Below are 17814 nucleotides of genomic sequence, written 5' to 3' on the forward strand. Positions count from 1 at the left end.
GATACAGAATGCAATTAATTTCTTTACATACAAATATCTAATTGTTCAGGCAACATTTGTTGACAAGACTATCCTTTGTCCTATTGAATTAGGATTTCATTTCAGCCTTGGTTGAAACATCAATTGGCCATACATGTGTTTATTTCAGTACTCTCTATCATGCTCCAATGATTCGTCTATTTTTACACCAATACCATACTGTCTTGATTACTCTAGTTTTGTAAGGTCTTGAAAGCAGGTAATTTAATTCCAAGTTTGTTCTCTGCTCCTAAATTGCTTTGGCTATTCTAGGTCCTTTGAATTTCCATGTAACTTTTAGATGCAGCATGTCAATTGCTACAAAAATCTGCTGAGATTTTGATTGTGAACACAATATTTAGATTATTTTGGGAAGATGGGAAAGCTTAACATTATAGGGTCTTTCAAATAATGAACATGGTATATCTCTACTTATGTAGGTCTTTTTTAATTTCTCTGCAATGTTTTCTGACTTTCAGTGTAAAAGTCTAACATCTTTCATTAAATTCATTCCTAAGTACAGAATGACAGGAGAGATTGTGGGGATAAACAAGGTATTAAGATGAAAAATTAAGACTAATGTCTTACCAAGAATATAAAATGGTTCAATAAAGAAAATGATCAACTATGTTAAATACCACCTGAAGGTAAAGTAAAAAGAATGGAAATGTCCATTTCTTCATTTCATAATTCTTTCAAAACATTTATTAAGCACCTACTACATAACAAGTACTATTGATGCTGAGGATACAGCAATAAACGAAACAAAGTCCCTGCCTTTGTAGAGATTATTGCCTAGTGGGAGGAGACAGATAACAAATACATGTCAAGTGGTAATTAAGTCCTTCAGAGAAAGTGAAACAGGATAAGGGAAACAGGGAATGCCTGGGATGGAGGAGTAAAATGGCTTTTTTTATATATGATGGTCTCCCTAATAAGAAGACAATCTGAGCAAACATCTAGAAAAAGTGAGGAAGTAAAACCGTGTGAAGATCCAGGCAGGGAGTATTTCAGGCAGGAGAAACAGCAAGCACAAAGACCTGGAATGATCCAGGAACAGCAAGGAACCCAGTGAGATGGCAGCAGAGTAAGCCAGGGGGAGTTAGTAGATCATGAAACTGACTCTGGGAAGCAGATCATAAGATCTATAATGTATGTGGAGAGCAGACCCTAAGAAATCAAGGACAGAAGCAGGGAGTCCAGTTCAAAGGAAGCTCCTGCAATAATGCAGGAGATAATGACAGTGTGCCGGTCCACTATATTTCCGACTTGGTTAGGCTGCAATCCCCAGTTATTTGAACACTAATCTAAGTGCTGCTGTGAAGAAATTTTGCAGATATGATAACCAACTGACTTTAAGGAGATTATCCTAGATGATCTAGGCAGAGCTGATTCGATCACTTAAAAAAAAAAAAAAAACCCTTAATAGCAAAAATTGAGGTTTCCAAGAAGAAATTCCACCTATGAATCGCACCTTCATCTCCTGCTGAGAGTTCCAATCTGTCCTTCATGACAGCCTAGCCTGTAGATATCAAACTTGCCTAACCAGCCCTCATAATCATGTAAGGAATAAATCTTTGCAATAAATCCCTTAATATATCTCTCCTACTGGTTCTGTTTCCCTGGCTGAACCCTAACTGATACAAATTTTGGTATGTGGAAGTAGGGTGTTGCTGTAACAAATACTTAAAAACATGGAAGTGGCTTTGAAATTGGATAATGGGTAAAGACTGGAAGAATTTGCGGCACAACAGAGGAAGCCTAGGTTGCCGTAAACAGATTTTCAGTGAAAACATGGACATTAAAGGTACTCCTGGTGAGAGCATGGATGAACGTGAGAAATGCCTATACCGTTTTACAGAATAAATGTCATCATAAACAGAATGGTGAAAATATGAACATTAAAAGAGCTTCTGGTGAGGACTCAGAAGGAATGAAGACTGTTCATGGAAATGAAGGAAAGACAATTCTTTTTATACAGTGGCAAAAAAAAAAAAAACTTAGCTAATTGTATCCTACAGTTGTGTGAAAAGTGGAATTTATTAGTGATGAGCTTTTTAGCTAAGGTGATTTCCAAGAAACATGCTTAAGGTGTAGCCTGGGTTCTTCTTCCTCTCACAACAAAATGCAAGAGGAAAGATAAATTGATGCACAGAATGTTTAAAAAAAAAAAAAACAGGACTTGATTTGAGAACATTCTCAACTTACCTAGTGCACACTCTCTCTCCCCCCTCTACTGCTCCCGCCACCGCCCCCCACCCCAGCGCGCACGCACACACACACGCACACACACACTCACACACACACCACTAAAATAAGGAGATACATTAAGAAAGCACTGCTGTGGACAGAAAGCCAATAGTGTGGATGGACCGCCCACCTTTTACTAGTGCTAAAGAATTACACATATGACTCAGAGATCCCCTGAACCAACCATCAAAACAGAAGCTAGGAATAGATATGACTTCATCATCCAGGAAAGATCTATGGAGGACCCTCTTGTCTAATGACAAGAATCTCTGAGACATACACATGAGACTCAAAAGGTTTCTGAGAATATCAGTAGAAACACTGCCAATCTGACCTCAAAGGGTCAGGAAAAAATAAAATAAAATAAAGGAACACTACTAGACTACTAAAATTCTACTGGTAAGAAAAGGCTAATAAAACTGCTCAGCTACAAGAAAACTGCTATCCTGCAAGAAAAGTTAAGGATAGATACGAAAAGCAAAGGCAACAAAAGTAAAAATAAACAAATGGGGCTACATCAAACAAAAAAGCTTCTGCACAGCAAAGGAAACCATCCACAGAATGAAAAGGCAACCTAATAAACTGCAGAAAATATTTCTCATGTTTTCTCATATTCTCAAATCATGTATCTGATAAGAGGCTCATATCCAAAATATATATAAAGACCTCATACAATAGCCAAAAAAACAATTTGATTTTAAAATGTGCACAGGCTCTAAATAGACATTTTTCCAGAAAATACCTACAGATGGCCAACAGGCACATGAAAAGATGCTTAACATCACTAATCTTCAGGGAAATGCAAATCAAAACTACAAGCTATCACCACACACCTATTTGAATTGCTATTATCAAAAAGACAATAAAAACAAGTGTTGGCGAGGACATGGAGAAAAAGAAACTCAGTGCTGTTGGTGAGAATGTAAACTGGTGCCACCACTATGGAAAACGATATTAAGATTCCTCAAAAAATTAAAAATAGAACTACCATATGATCCAGCAATTCCACTCTGGGTATTTATCCAAAGAAAATGAAAACATTAATTTGAAAAAAATGTATGCCCCCTCCATGTTCATTGCAGTATTATTTATAACAGCCGGACATGAAAACACCTAAGTGTCCACCATTAGATAAATGGATAAAGAAAATGTCACACACACACACAAAATGGAGTATTATTCAGCCATATAAAAAATAAACTATTTGCGACAACATGAATAGACTTTGCGGGCATTATGCAAAGTGAAATAAGTCAGAGAAAGACAAATACTGTATGATCTCATTAAATGTGGAACCTAAAAAAACTGAACTCATAAAGAAAATGAATTGGTGGTTACCAGAATTGAGGGTGGGGAGGTAGGCGAAATGGTGAAGAGTGTCAAAAGGTACAAATTTCCATTCATAAAATAAATAAGTCATGGAAATGTAATGCACAGCATGGTAAGTATAGTTGATACCGTACTGCATATTTGAAAGTTGCTAAGAGTGTAAATCTTAAAAGTTCTCATCACAAGAAAAAAAATTTATAACTATAATGACAGATGTTAACTAGACTTATTAAGATAATCATTTTGCAGCATATACAAATACCACATAATTATGCTGTATATCTGAAACTAATATAATGTTATATCTCAATTATACCGAGAGAGGGAGGGCGAAAGAGAGGGAGGGAAGGAGGGAGGGAGAGAGAGGGAGGGAGAGGAGAGGGAAGGGAGAGAGGGAGGGAGATATCACCTGAGCCTTGAGCCCAGAAGCCAGAGTCATAGGAACAAAAGACAAAGCCGCAGGCCCAGAGGGCAGAGTCTCGAGCCACAGATTACTCTCAGACTCTGAAACCTAGTAAAATGTTCCCTGCTGAACTTTGAAATTGCTTGGGACCAGTGACACACTTATTCCTCGCATTTTTTCATTTCTGGAAATGGAATGCCTTTGCTTGTCCCATCACTGTCTTTTAGAAACATATAACTTGTTTTCCAGTTTTACAGGTCTACAGATGGAAAGGAATTCTGCCCCAGGATGGATCATACCCAGTACTCAACTATATCTGATTTAGATGATTTATATGACGATATTTGGGATTTTTGAATTGATATTTAGCTGAGATCTTGGCTTGAGTTGATGCTGCAATGGGTTGAGACTTTTGAGAATGTTGGAATAGGATGAATATATTCTGCATGTAGGACAGATGTGAATCTTTGAGGGCCAAGGGGCAGATGGTGGTAGACTGAAAAATGGCACCCTAAAAGATATCCACATCAACAATCTAATCCCTGGAACCTATGAATGTTACCTTACATGACAAAAAAGTGGGGGGTGGGGAGAGGTTGTAAATGTGATTAAGAATCTTAAAATGGGGAGATTAACTTGGTGAGCCCTAAATATAATCATGTCTTTATAAAAGGGAGGCGGAGAGAGATTTGACAAACAGAGGAGAAAATGTGCAGAGATCTGAAGACGTTGGCCTTGAAGACTAAAGTGATACTGCAACAAGCCAAGCAATGCCGGCAGCCGCCAGAAGCTGAAAGACACAAGAAACACCCTCCCCAAAGCCTCTGGAAGGACTGCCCACACTTTGATTTTGACCTTGTGAAACTGCTTTCAGACATCTGGCCTTCAGAATTGTTAAGAGAATAAATATGGGTTGTTTTAAGCCACCAACTATGTGGTAATTTGTTACAGCAGCCACAGGAAACTAAAACTAATATAGACTGGCTCAGACAAGGTGATTGTGGTGCAGGTTGTGAGAAGTGATCAGATTACGGATATATTTAGAAGACATAGCAAACAGGATTTGCTGATGGACTGGCTATCAAGTGGGAAAGAAAGAGAAGATGACTCCAAGGTTCTTGCTGAATTACTAGAAGAGTTACCATTTTACTAAGCCAGAGATAACCCATTGGCTCAGCAACATAGAGTTAGTGGTGGCCTCCTGAAAACTGTTTTGGTAGAATTTAGGGCTGGACACCAGTTTAGACAGGGTTAGAAAGTACAGAGTACTATGATTTTATAGTAGGATAATTTACTCTGAATATTGCTCTGCTCTCTTTCTGGAAGTTATTACTCAGTCTATTCATTGCCTTCCCCTATACCTACCTTCAATCTTTTTAATAATTTATTTTTCGATTACAGCTGACATACAATATTATATTATTTTTAAGTGTACAACACAGTGACTAGATATTTATATAACTTACAAAGTGATCACCTCAATAGATCTAGTACTCATCTGACACCATATGTAGTTATCGCAACATTACTGACTATATTCCCTTTGCTATACTTTATACCCCCATGACTACTTTGTAGCTACAAATTTGTACTTCTTAATCCCTTCCCCCTTTTCACCCATCCCCTCAACACTCCTTCCCATCTGGCAACCATCAAAATGTTCTCCGTATGAGTTTGTTTTGTCTGTTCATTTGTTTTTTAGATTGCAAATATAAGTGAAATCATATGGTATTTGTCTGTGTCTGACTTATTTCACTTAACAAAATTCCCTCTATGTCCATCTATGTTTTTGCAGATGGCAAGATTTCATTCTTTTTTTTATGCCTGAGTAATATTCTATTGTACATATGCACTACCTCTTCTTTATCTACTTACTCATCTATTGATGGGTACTTAGGTTACTTCCTTATCTTGGCTACTGCAAATAATGCTGCAATGAACATATAAATGTGTCTTTTCGAGTTAGTGGAACTGCTGGGTACTTCTTTGTCTCTTGTTATAGCCTTTGTTTTAAAGTCTACTTTGTCTAGTACAAGTATTGCTACTCCAGCTTTTTTTTTCTTTCCCCTTTTCATGAAGCATCTTCTATCCCTTTACTTTCGGTCTATATGTATGTTTTATCTGAAGTCTCTTGTAGACAGCATATGTAAGGGTCTTGTTTTCTTAACCATTCAGCCACCCAATGTCTTTTGATTAAGAGTATTTACTCCATTTACATTTAAAGTAATTGCTGATATGCAGTTGCCATTTTATTATTCATATTTACCTTTTTTCTTCTTACAGAAGTCCCTTTAACATTCTTATAATACTAATTTGGTGACGATGAACTCTTTTAGCTTTTTCTTGTCTTGCAAAACTCTTTATCTGTCCTTCATTCTAAATGATAGCTTTGCTGGGTAGAGTACTCTTGGTTGCAGGTCCTTAATCTTCATCACTTTGAATATTTCATGCAAATGTCTTCTGGCCTGTAAAGTTTCTGTTGAGAAATTAATCAGCTGACACTCTTATGGGAGCTCCGTAGTAGGTAACTAACTGCTTTTCTCTTGCTGCTTTTAGAATTCTCTCTTGTCTTTAACCTTTAGTATTTTGTCTTGGTGTGGGCCTCTTTAGGTTCATCTTATCTGGGACTCTGAGCTTCCTGGGATTGTATGTCTATTTCCTTCACCACATTAGGAAAGTTTTCCATCATTATTTCTTCAAATAGGCTTTCAACTCCTTGCTCTCTTCTCCTTCTGGTACCCTTATGACGCTAATGTTGGTACACCTGACACTGTCCCAGAGGCCCCTTAAACTATCCTCAATTTTTTGGATTCTTTTTTCTTTCTGCTGTTCTGATTGTGTTTTCTACTATACTATCTTCCAAATCGCTAATTTGATTCTCTGCTTCATCTAATCTACTGTTGTTTCCCTCTAATATATTCATTTCAGTTACTATATTCATTTCTGACTGGTTCTTTTTTATGTTTTCTATCTCCATTTTTATGTTTCCTATCTCTCTGCTGAAGTTCTCACTGAGATCGAGCATACTTAAAACCAGTGTTTTAAACTCTGCATCTGGTAGATTGCTTGCCTCCGTTTGTTTTTTGTGTGTTTTATTCTGTTCTTTCATTTGGGACATGTTTATCTCCCCATTTTGGCTGCCTCCCTGTGTTTGTTTCTATGTATGAGGTAGAGCTGCTATGCCCCTGGTCTTGGAGAGCAACCTTATATAGAAGTCCTGTCGGGCCCAGTGGCACGGGCTCCGTGGTCGCTGAGCCAGATATTCCAGGTGTGTCCCCTGTATAGGTTGTATGCGCCCTCTTGCTGTAGTTGAGACTTAATTGCTGTCGGCATATCAGTGGGTGTGATTGAACCTCAGGCTGACTGGTTATGAGGACTAGTTGAGGACAGTGGAGGGAGGAACTGTTGTGTAGGCGCTGACCCTATAGAGTAGGAGTCGCTTTAGCAAAGATCTAGAGTTTGCCAAGTCTGCTCTTTGGGTGTGTCATTTGTGGAAGTGGCTGGAGGGCTGTCTGGTGTGGTCTAAAGATGGTGATGTTGGTGTGTTGGTTCTGGAACCTCTTGGGAGGGGCTTTGGTGCAAGCCAATGACAGCTGCTGCCTGTGCCCTGCCTGGGGACCTCTTGGTAAGAGCTACAAAGTGATCTGCAGATGGTTGCCATTTGTGCTGGGCTTGGAGGTGCCTGGGAAAGGTTAAGCTGTGAACTGAGGCTGGCTGCTGCTAGTGTGGGTCTTCGGGCTGTTTAGCAAGAGGTATGGGGCACTCTGAGGCCAGATGCTGCTTATCTGTGTTTGTGAATCTTGGAGAGATTTTAGGAAAGTCTGCGGCATGAGCCAAGACAGGCCACATGTATGGAAAAAACACTAGAAGAGGCTTGGGTGAGCCCACAATCTGGGTGGGGCAGGGTCTCAGGAATCCCCGGGGTGGAGCAAACAATGTTAACTAGGTTGTAAGAGACTCAAATATGGTACCTGCCTGTGCATACAGGCAGGGTGAGGGAAAGGATCAACTAGGGAAGGATGGCTTCTGCCAGCACTTCTGTCTGGGAGAAAACTGCCCCTCCAGCCCTTGCTCTGAAGCCAGATAATTCAGTTCCTCCCCATATGTCCCTGGTACCTTTCGAGCTGCTGTCCCAGTGCTGGAGCTCAGAGCAAGTGAGTCTGACAGTAAGTCTATGCGCAGGCCCTTTAAAAGGAATGCCTGGGAGTCACAGCCCTCCCGCTCAGCCATGATCTCCACTGGTTTTCACAGAAAGTTTTGGGGACTTCTCTTCCCAGCACTGAAACCCCAGGCCAGAAAGCCTGGTGTTGGGTTGTGACCCCTTGCTCCTCAGACGAGATACCCCTCTCAATTTTTAACCACCACTTGTGAATGTGGGACCAACCCATTCCACATCTCCGCCCCTCCTACCAGTGTCAACGTGGCTTCTTCTGTATAATCTTAGTTATAGGACTTCAGTTCAGCTAGACTTCAGGAGGTTGTCAACGATGGTTGTTCTGAATTCAGTTGTAATTCTGATGTGGTCTGGGAGGAGACGAGCACAGTGTTACCTATTCCACCTCCTTGACCAGAAACTCTCCCTAGCTCTAATCTTTAACAGACCAAAGTGAAAGTAGCAAGTTCCATCTCAAGTGGGCCAAAGGAAATAAGTTCAGTACACTGTCCTTTAAGGCAAGGAAAGAGAGGGTAAAGACAGGTGTCAGGTCACTTTCAGTCATTCAAAAAGTATTTATTGTACATCTACTATATGCCATACCAAGCATTATGCTAGATGCTGGGAATACAGCAGTGAAGAGAAAGATATGGTCCCTGGCCTCCCAAAGCTTATAAAGGAAAACAAAATACTTAGTTATTTAGCTGCAATTTAGCTAGAAATACAAAAGAAAAATTCTGGGTTCTATGAAAATGAACATGCACAGAATGCCTATTATGTGCTAAATGTTTCACATGAAGTTTATTTACTTCGCACAGCTTCCCTAAAGAAAAACAGATTTAAAAAGATTAATTCCCTTTCCCGAGATCTTAGAGCTACTAAGCAGTAAGCCAGGATTGAAAACAGGTGCACTCAACTCCAACACTCATCACTATCTCCAAAGAGGAGGGAAATCTACTATGCTTTTTCAAAACAAAACAAAAAAGTGGACAGAAGAGGTAGAGAGGGTCATGCAGGTAAAGTTTTGAAGAACCGTGTTCTAGAAAGAACTTTCTAAGCTAACTTAATGAAGGTGAAATTTGGAGGGTATTCAAAAATCCCTTAACACTCTCCAAATAGAACAAAAGGTTACACTATAATTAACTCAGTTTTATTTAGGTCCCGAACAGGTTATTGAAAATAAAATGTCATAAATAACTTGTCCAAATTGTATAGATCGTGTCCAGTTTTCATATAAATTGTTTCTTCCAGATTCACCCTCAGAATCAGCTTTCAGGTAAAAATCAAAAAGGAAAAAAATGGTCAATCATGCTACAGAGTGACTGATTTAGAAAAATGATAAAATAATCACTTAATTCAATGTATACACAGATTCATGACAGCTATTACACAAATGAACTAAGCCATCTATCGATTTCTACCGGGTACAGAAAATCTTTAAATTTATTTAATTCCAAATCATCACTAGTCTATAATCTCATTATATTCTTGATTCCCCATTTCTATCCCAGTATTTCTCTTGCAAAAAAAAAAATATATATATATATATATGTATATGAACACATAGGAAATATCAACAAGATAATGTGAAATGATTCACTGAATCTATAAAACAGAATTTAAACTATCATCACATCTTTGCCTTCAATGCCACAACCTTAGGGCATTAACTTGGAAAGTGAGAATTAAAGAGTGAAAGGCTCCTCAAAGGAAGCTTTAGTTCAGGTTATTTTTCATTAAAAGTATATCAAGAATAAATAAAACAGCGCTTACTTTTCATTCCTGTTTCCCCATCTCTGCTTCATAAAGGAAAGCCAAAACAACAGATATAAGGCAATTTTAAGACTACTTTAAGTACATTAATCATATGACAAAATATAAAATAAAGCCAATTTCACAACCATGATAACCCACTCTTATACCAATATGCAGCATGGTATGTCCTAAACTATGAAGAGAGAACTGTCCAAGTTCTTCTAAGTTTTGTGGTAGTGAAAATATGTACAAATTCACCACAATGAAGAGACTTTGGCATCACTTACGCCATTTACAGATACTGAAACAATGACCAAAAAAATTTTTTTTAATTTGGGCATTATAGTATGCCCTTATTTAGTATTTTTTGAACAATTTGAGATATGCAGTCAGTATTACAGCTTTCCATTTCAGGAATAGTAACAAGACACATATAGAGAATACTGCAAAGAATACTTTAACAGATACAACACCTTGATTACCACCATAAAGAAGTCTCACTATACTGACATTTTCACCAACTACGCAAAAGAAAGTGAATAGGAACAGACATTACTAGAGACAAAGTTAGGCAATTCATTCATACACACTCATGTGGGAAGTCAGCATCTTTCAATTCAAAGACAGACCTGGGTTCAAATCCTCAATATAATCTTCCTAAATTAGTTCATCTCTCCAAGCTTCTTTCTTCATGTGCAAAATAGTACTACTATGTATTTCACGGAGCTGGTGTGAGGATTAATGAGGTAGCACCATGATAATACCACTGTTACTCCCATTTACAACGCTCCATAATCCTTACAATCTCATGTTGTAAGAATTAACTCCATTTTACAACGAAGAAACTGAGTCACCAGATAGTAAGCCTATGGTTACAACACCTGACAACTGTCAGTACCTAGCTCCGCTCATGCCCTTAACATGTTACCTCACTACTTACTTTACTCTCTCATACTAGGGAGTTTGGAATTTTTCTCCAATTACACCCATTATAATTTAAATTTTGATACCAGAACAAAGATTTTTCAAAAAACCAAAGTCACATATAGTTAATAATATTGTGGTAAGTTTTCACAGTCACAGAATTAGTGGGGTGACCATATTATAAGGTATTAAAAATGTCCAATCACTATATTGCATATCTGAAGCCAATATAATATTGTATACCAACTATACTGAAAAATAAAAAAATTTAAAAAAAGAACCAGTCACCCACAATCCCCACAATTTTAGAGGTCAAAGACCTGTAAGTAGCCCAATGTCTTCAAATTCAGTAACAGATGATAGACTCTGAATTTCAAAATGAGCTATCTAAATTACTCATTATCAGCACTCATACAGGGAAGAGTGATTCTAAATGCATATGAACGAGAGTGAGTAGGTAAGTAAATGACCCAGACATACCACAAAAGTAAAAATATGGTATCCAAAGAAAAAGAAATTTTCACAACATTCAGTCTTTGAAGGATTCTGCGGATGTTCTGTCACTGCTATGTGAGCTGATCTTAAACACAGAGCAAAGCCTGGCCCAGAGTCAGCCACCAGACTGCTGCGGGACCTCAAATGATTTAATCTCTCACTGCCTCCATCAACTAAACAATGAGAACTGGAACTGAAGGTAACTTACCCAATTAGCTCCACCCAAGGCTCTGACAGACCACTCAATTTCTGCTCTAACGCCTGCAGTAACATGGCGTTCAATTACCTTTCCTCTTCGCAGAAGTGATATAGTATTTTTAAGAATCTCTCATTCTAGGTATTTTTACTTTACGTCCTAGTTCCACCTCTAAGCTCTTTTGAAGCATATACACCTTAAGTACTGCTTCCAGCTAAATCCGTCCTAAAGACAGAGAGCCTAGTAATTTAGAGGGACGAGAAGACATGACATGCCCTTAACAGGCAACTGTGTACTCTTGTGGTGTTATTTTAATTTTGGAGTTTAGCTAAATAAAATCACTGGTTCACTCTATTTTATAAAATAAAAATTATCTAGACTTAAGTACTTGAACTGGAAAAACTGATACAGAAGCAGCCATGGCTGACATTTACATGCCTGTTGCTGAATACTCACATCATTCTATATTCACTCATCTCTGACTCCAACCTCATTCACACATGTACTATGCCAAAAATTAATAAACAATACTGATGATACATGTAAAGCTGTTCCACAAACCTGATATATTTTTAACTTATTTGATCCTTATAGCAGCGATATAAAGCAAGCAGATTATTCCCATTTTACAGTTAGTGAGTCACTAAGAAAAAGTAGCAAGGGTATCTTAGTCACAAACCGGAAGTTATGCAGCTAGCATCCAGAAGTCTGGCTCTAGTACTCACACTCTATAACTACTAATCAGTCTGATAAGTTACTTTTCTCCTTAATACCAGAAAAATTACTCCAACTGCACCTTATAGACATCAAATATTTGTCCTTAGTGTAAATGCTGGCCTATTATACGCAAGACATTTCATATGGCCCTAATTCAGTGTTTACTCCCACGTGGAGTAAACATGGTCATGTGGAAGGCACACAGTAAACACTCGATATTAGTCTATAATATGGAAGGCACACAGTAAACACTCGATAAATATCTGTAGATATCTGTTAAAAGAATTAAATCTTTCCTAATTCTCCCATCTCCCCAAAAGTAATCCTTCCCTCTCCTCCCCCAGTACTTTTTACCTTCCTCCAACACTTATTTTCAATTATACCTAATGCGGTAGCCAGCCTCCAAGATGGCCCTAATAATCCTTACCTCATGGTATTCACATCCTTGTGTAATCCTTTTCCACAATGTGTGACCAATAGAATACTAGAGAAATGACAGCATGAGACTTCGGAAGTCATAAAAGACAATGCAACTTGGTCTCCTGGATTATCTGCTCTGGGAAGCCAGCTACCCTACCAGGAGAGCATTCCAGCAGCTCCATGGAGAGGCACATATGGAGAACTGAGACCTCCCAACAACGGCCTGCACCAATTTGCCAGCCATGAGTTGCCAGCCTTGGAAGAGGATATGCCAGCCTCAGTCAAGCCTTCAGATGACAACTCCAGTTGACATATTACTGCAATCTCTTGAGAGGCCCTGAGCCTGAACCAATCAGCCATGCTGCTCTCAAATTTTTGACTCACAGAAACTGAGATGTTTATTGTTGTCTTAAACACTAACTTTTGAAGTAATTTGTTACACAACAATAGATAGTTAACACATCTACTTTCTGAAACTATAAGCTCCTTAAGAGTAGAGACTGTTTCCTTGATTCTCAAATCTCCAGTAAGGCCTTATAAATAAAAAGTGCCTTAAAATTGAACAGTTCTTTTGGTTGACCCTTGTCGCAGCCCGGCGACCGGTGGTAGTAATCAGCTTTTTACAGATGATGAAACTAATGCAGTTTGTTTGAGGTCACGGAATGATCTATGAGCAGACACATGATTTGAACCTAGGATCCTTGACTTTCTTCGGCATAGCATCTCCCATTCTGGGTTGGCTTATTTTTAAAAACGAACTTTGAAAAAATAAATGACACAAACAATGCTCAAAAAAGTGCCCATATTTTAATTGTTAGTGGGCCATTCCCTTTGTTCTGTTCAACATTTTCTTCCAAAATGTATCCATTTATAAACTACTCCCCATATTTATACTTCGTCTGTAATCTATCAATGTTTTTTTCCCTTTTTCAAAGACCATCTGAAATATAACCTATACAAAGCTTTTTCTCAGCAGATGAAAATGTTCCATATTACGTCAATTCTATCAACCCTAGCATTTTTACTCGTAAACACACTAATCTTTGTAAATATATATTTGTTCATGTTCAGTTTTTATTCAACAAATACTTACTGAGCATCTATTATGTCCCAAGAATTACTCTTGAAGCTGAGAATAAAAGAAACATCCCTGTCTTTATGGAGCTGACAGTCTAGTATATATTCTTGTCACAGTGATCTCTTTAAAACATAATATAATATTCTTTGTTAATGACTTCAATATTCTAATTTCCCCTTTGTAAAAAATAATTGTTCAAAACGATTTTACCCCTTTCATTGTCTATTTAATTGGCCATATGTCTGATATTCTATTCTTTGTATACTTAAGCTGCGGTCTCAAGAAAAGTCCATTCCTGTTTAAAAATGTTGCCAAATGCCCCATATAGAATCTGTGTGTATCAATGTCTTCCATTTTTACTGATTCCATGGGTCACACTTTTTAGCAAATGCCACATTTATAAGCATATAAAAAAATATCACTGGATAATCTTTATTATACAAGCCTTAGCAACTCTAAATCAAGTATGAAAATTTATTTCACAGAAAGTAAGTTGTAATAGATGTAGTAAAATGACTTAAGTGGGTAGAACTTTCTCGCCTCGTTTATATTTACTTCTACAGAGTATGGGGAATAAAAGAGCACACTACACTTTTAAGTCAGAGATTCAAGTCCTAACTCTGTCAACTAACCTCAAATCATTTAACTATCCTGAGCCTCAGTCTCCCTGTCCTAAAGAGGAGATAAAAATCGACCTCATAGGGTTGTTGTGAGGGTTAAATAATACACTAAAAGCCTCACTTAAAGCCTGTTACGTAGTGGGCATCAAGGAATGTCAGTTTCCTTCCTCTTCCCTTGGACACACACCTTTGGTCAGAAGATTTGTCAGGAAATCTTTCCAAGCTCAGTTACTTGTGTTTGGAATGATCAAACACCATCTTCTCTTTGAAGCACAAAGGAAAAGCTCCCCTGACTCTTCCATACTGTTCTGTGCTTGTACTTTGAGTTTATTTCAGTGTGTTACAGTTATGTCAATTTCTGTTTCTCCCATTAGACTGTGAGCTCCTCAGGGGCAGGGACTATATCTCACTTATCTTGATAACCTCAGCTTTTAGAAAAATACCTGGCACGTAACAGGCATGGCACAAGTTTGTTGAATGAATAAATGAATGAATGAAGTCATTACTTAAGTAGTACCCATAATTACTACTGGGTGACCCAAACTATGGTTTTGCCCTTTATGGGCTGAGATGCTGTCTTATACTTCTTCTGAATCCCTTCTTCACAGCACTTGGCAGCATACTAGGGTTATGGAAACTCTGCAATTAATACTTTCGGATTATAGAATACTTATTACTGTAACTTACATCTCATAATTTTACTCTAAGTAAAATAATCCTAATGGATGTGACTTTTGGAAGCCTCTTTAAAGAGGGGTTCTTAAGTTATTGGCAAAGAACTGAAACAAATGCTAGAACTAGACTACAGTTTTTCTTTGCATGTGTTTTTGAAGAAAGCAGTAATGGTTTCTTTCTGAACTGTTTCATTAAGAAACTGAATATCACAAAGCCCTTTGATTCACTATGAAAAATGCAAACGACATTAGGCAAACTTAGTTTAATAACTTTCAACGACATTAGGCAAACTTAGTTTAATAACTTTCAACCAAAGGTTCCCCACCCTGCAGTCATGGGGCTGTGGGCCAGCTGGCTGTACCACCACATCCCTGGGAGGTGGCTGCTTTTCAACAGTAAACTGCAGAAGTGAAATGTGGAGGCGCTTCAGGGTCTTTTAAAGGTTTTAAAATGCATAAAACAAAGGTAATGTTACAGGCATTGACTTGGGATAGAAAAGATCTTGAAAAGACCTAAAAAATTGGCAAGTTGGGGCCATTTTAGACATCTTATGGATTTAATAGTACATAAAAACACATGAAGCTAGGTGTAATTTCATTATTACATGTGATGTATTTCACATTCCTGTATACACGCACTTCATGTTAAGTACGGCTGGTAAGCGGCTGACTGTCCACCAAACTGGTGCTATAAAATATCGACAAGAGAGAGATCCTAACAAAGCCAAGTTGGGCTGGTGCTTAAATACAAACTGGTTTACCAGCCCTTCTCGACTTACAACGACTCCATGAGATAAGTATTATCCGAATTTTTCTAATAAAGAAACTGAAGCCCAAGATTACACAGCTGGCGAAGGGCAGATTTGAGAGCCAGACTCAAAAGCTCCCGCCCTAGCTGCTGAAGTATCAACGCTGTCTCATGGTAGCGGCGAGGGTGGGGGATGTAATCAAAGTGTCCGGACAGACACTTTCTAAGAGGGTAAAGTTCTTGGCCGCCGAGTTTCGAATCTGCCGCAGCCCTTACACCTGGAGGCATTCGGGTTGCTTACACAGGCATCAACAAGTCCAGGTGAACCTCCCTTGCCTGGGAATCCTGGAATTGCACATGGATCCTGAGCGTTTGCACAACAAGGTCCCGGGGAAAGCCGCCGACACCCGGTCCCTGCAGTCATAATATGCCCGGGGCGTAGCGGGGGCGGGAACCTCGGTGCCTCTCCCCTCGCGCAGCCCCACCAGGCAGCGCACAGGTGCAGGGCCGCGCCCCGCGCCACCCGCCGGGGCTCGGCGACCCGGAGCCGGAGGGGCGGGGCGGCGGGGGGTTGCGGACGGAGGTTGGGGAGCGCGAGGCCGGACCCGCCCGACTCCCCGAGGGCGCGCGCGGCGGGGTCGTGAGGAGAAAGGATGCTCGGGCTAGGCGGCGCCGCGGTGGGGGAGGGGACCCCGGCCGGACTCTCACTCACCGCCTCGTTCTCCTCCTGGCCCGGGCTCCGCGGCAGTCCGCGCTCGGCTTTCACAGCGCGCGTCTCTTCCCGAGCCTCAACGTCCAGCCAGGGCGCTCGGAGCTGCGGAGAAGTCGGCGCGAACGGAGGGCGTGTGGCAAGCGGAGCCGAGGGGGTGGGGAAAATGGGACGGTTGTTCTCGCCGCCGCCACGGCCACCACAGACACAGCCGCCGCCGGCTCCTCTCGGCCACGGAAACTGCGGACCCGCCCACCACGCCCGCCTTCGGCCTTCCACGCCGCCCGCTGGAGGAGTGACGGCGGCGCTGGCCAATCAGCGGTCTCGGGGAGGCCGGGCCCGGCGGGTTTAGGGAAGAGCGAGGAAGGGAGGGGTTTGAGGGAGGTGAGGACGGCGGCGGGACTTCCTGTGACTGACGGCCAGGCGCAGCCAATGGGTAACGGGGAGGTGACCTCATCGTCGAGGGAAGTCAGGAACTGGCGGAGCCGCGGCCAGGAGGTGGGAGGAGGTCGGCGAAGAGCCGGGGGCGGGGCGCGGGGGGGGCCTTAAAGAGGCCCCAGCCCATTGGTCATCCTGTCAGGGGCGAGGGACCCGGCTGGACCTTCCGAAGTTGCCCATGGGTCAATGCCACGAGCTCTTTTACTGCATTAATCCTCGCGGCCCCATCGCCATCCTTCTAGAAGGCTGAAGGGTACCGCCTGGGGCTCGTAAATCGATTACTTCACTTTCACACTTCCCAAAAGGAGACAATAAATTTCACACTGGCCCGAAGCCCTGAATTCCCGTTACAGCCCCCGCCCCACCGAGGCCGGTCGCCTGAGTCAGTGTCCCCAACGATAAAAGGGAGGATACTGACATCTGCCTACCCCTCCCTACCTGCTGCAATGTTGAAATCATCGACAGCGAAAGTGCTTTGGGCTTCGAGAAGAAAAGGGGCTGAATGAAGCCAAAAGCTTGTGTATCAGGATCCTCAGGGAAGAGCATCTGTAAAAGGGAGGAAGGGCTGCACTAGGTGACTCCCGATGACTCTTCCAATTCTAAAATTCTAAATTGCTGATGTCCTACTTTTTCCGGCACCCACTCCTGTAGCGAAGGTGTGTGTGTGTGTGTGTGTGTGTGTGTGTGCGTGTGCACGTGTGCACGTGTTTGCGAGAGCGCGCGCGCGCGCGTCTCCTGAATTAGGCACAGAGGCCACACAAGAACCTGGTTCCTAACGTCAACGAGAAGAAAGACTGCTGGCTAAAGGGGAGAGAACACAGGTGAAGCAAAGTCCGCGATGGTAAGTGCCTTGGTGAAGCAGACCGTTTGCTCCCCCTCCCCCAGCA

At 40.8% G+C, this 17814-nt stretch overlaps 1 long non-coding RNA gene across 1 annotated transcript in view; it reads right to left on the reverse strand.

Annotated features, from left to right (window-relative positions):
- The window catches only part of LOC118613801, a 64479-nt gene extending 47852 nt beyond the window's left edge, over positions 1-16627 (reverse strand). The window contains exons 1-2 of the long non-coding RNA XR_004955888.1: positions 16493-16627; positions 8411-8524 (exon numbers count right to left, since the gene is read on the reverse strand). This is a non-coding gene — a long non-coding RNA (uncharacterized LOC118613801). The remainder of the gene's footprint in view (positions 1-8410; positions 8525-16492) is intronic.
- Positions 16628-17814: the final 1187 nt, after the last annotated feature.

Source organism: Rousettus aegyptiacus, unplaced genomic scaffold (genome assembly GCF_014176215.1).
Source record: "Rousettus aegyptiacus isolate mRouAeg1 unplaced genomic scaffold, mRouAeg1.p scaffold_m13_p_2, whole genome shotgun sequence".
NCBI lineage: Eukaryota > Metazoa > Chordata > Mammalia > Chiroptera > Pteropodidae > Rousettus > Rousettus aegyptiacus.